This window comes from Schistocerca gregaria, chromosome 8, assembly GCF_023897955.1.
Source record: "Schistocerca gregaria isolate iqSchGreg1 chromosome 8, iqSchGreg1.2, whole genome shotgun sequence".
Classification (NCBI taxonomy): domain Eukaryota; kingdom Metazoa; phylum Arthropoda; class Insecta; order Orthoptera; family Acrididae; genus Schistocerca; species Schistocerca gregaria.
Window position 1 is genome coordinate 453,887,774 of NC_064927.1, and position 4,857 is coordinate 453,892,630.

The 4,857-nt window shown below is 45.4% G+C and overlaps 1 pseudogene; it reads left to right on the forward strand.

The window, feature by feature from the left end:
• Positions 1 to 3,266: 3,266 nt before the first annotated feature.
• On the forward strand, positions 3,267 to 3,384 carry LOC126285597 (5S ribosomal RNA; annotated as a pseudogene).
• The last annotated feature ends 1,473 nt before the right edge of the window (positions 3,385 to 4,857 follow it).

Consider the following 4,857-nt stretch of genomic DNA (forward strand, 5'->3'; position numbering starts at 1 on the left):
AAGGCAACGCCGGGCAACTCCTGTTTGTGTATGAGAAATCGGTTGGAAACTTTCCTCATGTCAGCACGTTGTAGGTGTCGCCACCGGCGCCAACCTTGTGTGGATACTCTGAAAAGCTAATCATTTGCATATTACAGCATCTTCTTCCTGTCGGTTAAATTTCGCGTCTCGTCATCTTCGTGGTGTAGCAATTTTAATGGCCAGTAGTGTAAAAGAAGGCGAGGAGCCTTGCGTTGTCAGTACAGAAGCAGTGACAGGAGTACTGGTCGCTCAGGAGAGCTCAGTGACTTCGAATGCGCACTAGCCATTGGGTGTCAGTTGAGTGACAAATCCATCATGGACATTTCAACGCTTTTAGACGTGCCCAAAAAGAGTGTTGCTTATGTCACTGCGATGTGGAAAGGCGAAGAAACAACCGCAGCTAAACCAAGGCCAAGCAGACCTCGTGTACTGACCGTCAGTGACCGTCCAGCATTGCGGAGGTGCATGTAAAATATCGGGCGAAACCAGCGGAAGGAATCACTTGTGAGTTCCAAAGTGCTGCCAATAGTTCAACTAGCACAAGGCTGTGTGTATCGAGTTCAAAATAATGGATTGCAATGGACGAGCAGCTCCTTATAAGACACATATGTCCAGAGTCAGTGCCAAGCGACACTTGAGGTGGTGCAAGGAGCAATGCCATTGAACAATGAATGACTGGAAACGAGTGATTTACAGTGTTGAAGCGCGATATACCCTGTGTCAATCCGACGGAAGGATTTCCGTTTGGCGAAAGCCTGGTGCACATTACATGCCATCATATGTAATGCCAAAAGTATAGCATGCTGGAGGTAGTGCTGCGCTCTGAGGATGTGGTCCGCTTATTGTTCTTAAGGAAAGCTAACTGCGGAAGGATATGAAAACGCTTTTCATTGCATATAGTAGAGGAACAGATTGGAGACTACGATTGATTGTAAATGTATGGCAGAAAGCAGCTCCTGTGAAGCAATGGTTTGTGGACGATAACATTCCTGAAATTAGTTGACCTGTCCAGGGTCCCAATCTGAACCAGATGGATGAGTTAGAAAGTCAACTGCGATCCAGATCCCAGCTCCCAATATCAGTACCTCATTCTATTTCACCACTCGAAAACAAATGTGGACCGAAAATTGAAACTTGTGGAACTCGTAGTCACTAAAATATTCTCTCTTTAAGACATTGTTTTAGTCATTCAGCACATTTTTTTACATTCTGTTTGTTAAGTACGCGCATCAAAAACAGTTTTGCACCACTCCAGTTCCCAGAGCTCCTGAAAATAGACGTTGACTGAGGATATTGTATCACAGGCACAGTCCCTTTGACTGTTCAGAGTTGTCACTAAACCCTTGCAAAGATGTAAACAACCATGCATGAACAGCCCCAATTAGACAGAGTGGGCCCGACAGCTGATCATATGGAGTCATTCTACCCTGAGGGAGGTACACTGCTTGTCTGTAGTTCAACCATGCCTAGACGGTCAATGCCGCGGTTAGACCGCGTCCGCATTGTTACTTTGTGCCAAGAAGGGCTCTCAACAAGGGAAGTGTCCAGGCGTCTCGGAGTGAACCAACACGATGTTGTTCGAACATGGAGGAGATACAGAGAGACAGGAACTGTTCGATGACATGCATCGCTCAGGCCACCCAAGGGCTACTACTGCATTGGATGACCGGTACCTACGGATTGTGGCTCTGAGGAACCCTGACAGCAACGCCACCATTTTCAATAATGCTTTTTGTCCAGCCACAGGACGTCGTGTTATGACTCAAACTGTGCACAATACGCTGCATGATGCGCAACTTCACTCCCGATGTCCATGGCAAGGTCCATCTTTGCAACCACGACACCGTGCAGCGCGGTACAGATGGGGCCAAAAACATGCCGAATGGACTGCTCAGGATTGGCATCACGTTCTCTTCACCGATCAGTGTCGCCTGTGCCTTCAACCAGACAATCGTAGGAGACGTGTTTGGAGGCAACCCGGACAGGTTGAACGCCTTAGACACGCTGTCCAGCAAGTGCAGCAAGGAGGTGGTTCCGTTCTGTTTTGGGATGGCATTATATGGGGCCGACGTACGCCGTTGGTGTCTTGGAAAGCGCCATAACGCGTGTACGGTGCATGAATGCCATCCTCCGACCGATAGTGCAACTATTGGCAGCATATTGGCGAGGCATTAGTCTTCATGAACGACAATTCGTGCCCCCGTCATGCACATCTTGTGAATGACTTCCTTCACGATAACTATATCGCTCGAGTAGATGGGCCACCATGTTCTCCAGCCTTGAACCCTATCGAACATGCCGGGGATGGTTTGAAAATGTCTGTTTATGGACGACGTGACTCACCAACCATTCTGAGGGATCTACACCTAATCATCGTTGAGGAGTGGTACAATCGGGACAACAGTGCCTTGATGAACTTGTGGATTGTACGCCACGACGAATGCAGGCATGGATCAGTGCAAGAGGACGTGCTACTGTGTATTAGAGGTACCGGTGTGTACAGCAGTCAGGACCACCGCCTCTGAAGGTCTCGCTGTATGGTGGTACAACATGCAATATGTGGTTTTCATGAGCAATAAAAAGGGCAGAAATGATGTTAATGTTGCTCTCTATTCCAATTTTCTGTACAGGTTTTGTAACTCTCGGAACCGAGGTGTTGCATAACTTTTTTTGAGTGAGTATGATTTAGATCAATTGGGTGTAAAATCACCAATTACATTAAACTTAGGTTTTTCTAAGAGAGTAACATTTTCAGTGCAGTCAAACGCATTGGAAAGATCGCAAAACACACCAGTTGGTGCGATATTTTCTCATTTAATGCTAGTAAAATTTGGTGAGTGAATGTGTAAAAGGCATTCTCAGTCGAGTAACCCGTCTGGAATCCACACTCTTGTGTGCGAAGTAAATTGTACCTACCTAAATGTGAGACTCGTCTTGAATACATTATTTCTCCGAATATTTTGGAAGAAGACGCCGGTAAGGACACTGAACTGTAATTATTTAAACCTTTCCCGTCACCTTTCTTATAAAGAGGTTTAGCAGTTGCATTTTTTAATCTGTTTGGAAAAATTCCCTGTGACATTAATGCAATTCTAAATAATCACCAAGGAAATATAAGGACGCTAAGGGCATTTACCACTAAGGACATTTGTAATGACAAATGACAGAAGTCGTATGTCACTAAGGTCATAAGGATAATTCTGTCAACACCATATGAGATTCTGCTTTTTAGAATTTTTATAGGAGCCAACGGCCTCACCGCAGTGATGACACCGGTTCCCGTCAGATCACCGAAGTTAAGCCCTGTCGGGCTGGGCTAACACTTGGATAGGTGACCATCCGGTCTGCCGAGCGCCGTTGGCAAGCGGGGTGCACTCAGCCCTTGGAAGGCAAACTGAGGAGCTGCTTGATTGAGAAGTAGCGGCCCTGGTCTCGTAAACTGACATATGGCCGGGAGAGCGGTTTGCTGACCACATGCCCCTCGATATCCGCATCCAGTGACGCCTGTGGACTGAGGATGACACGGCGGCCGGTCGGTACCATTGAGCCTTCCAAGGCCTGTTCGGACGGAGTTTAGTTTAGTTAGTTTCAGTCAGAATTTCTATGGTTCTACTAGACAATGCCCAGCATGCGTTGCAATGTCTCTTTCAGTTCTATTGTAATTTATTGGAAGCAGATACACATAAACGAAGCAGAAACTTAAATATGTAGTAATAGAGCGATTTCTTCATGATTTCACTGTATGTGAATTAGTTTGTTCAAGTGCTTTGGGATATACAATAATTTTGGCCTTTCCGTATGGTGCAAAAACAAATACATTTTTCGGCTGCCCCACTCGGGAGCGTGCAACATATGACTGACGATGCGAAAAGCACGGATTTTACAGATTTAATCCACACACTTGAGGCGTTTAGCTTTGTGCTTTGTTAATCGCCATTGAGAATGCTATGCGAATGGGGAACCACAGTCGGTTAAAATGTAATAGCATATCGGTGGGAATGATAAAAATATAAGGAATGAGTGCATTTTCTCCATTTGACTTGTCAATCGGAAGTGTCGCCTCAGTGACATTTGGCTAAGATTTTTGACGGAGAACCTGGTTCCATTGCGAAGTCGAGTTGGATTAGTGTTCCGCAAAAAGCTTATTGGTGCCCCGATTTTGAGGGACAATGTATGTGGAGGGACACCAGGAAGATTCAAAGAGTTCAAAATCTCAATTGGATAGTTTAAAATACGGTCCACATTCACGACGCTGTCGATCGATTTGTAGGAGACAGACTCGCCCGTAGTTTGTTCGCGGATGGTGTAGCTCACTGCATTGACATCGGTGTTTGTTGCGCTAAAATAGCACGTTCGGAAAGCCATTGGGGATTTTTGTAATTCATGGTAATTTCTGGAAAAACTTTCCCGGTTAATTGTGCGATCGACGAAACAATCACACAGTAGTTCAATGGAAATGAAATATATTTTGCGACGGTATCGGCTGTAACTTTTCCATAGCAATGTCCTACAGCTGTTTGGAAAATATGGCTAGCGCATATTGATCGGATTGGAGGTTACGTACATGTCTCCAAAGGTGTGTCCATTAGCCGGTGTTGGGTTTGCTATAACTGGTAGAGTATGTCTGAAGTCGGAAGTTACCCGCTAATAAAATGAGAGTTCGACCGAACGGTTCTGCATTTCCCGATAGATCTAGAAAGTTCGAACAAACGCTTCAGGCGTTTTCTTACGTAGCACAGTGCATTCATCCCAAACAACCAGTCTGCAAATTTGCAGTACTTTCATCATGCCAAAACCTTTTAAAATATTAGATGTTTGAGACTCCGCAAAATGTAT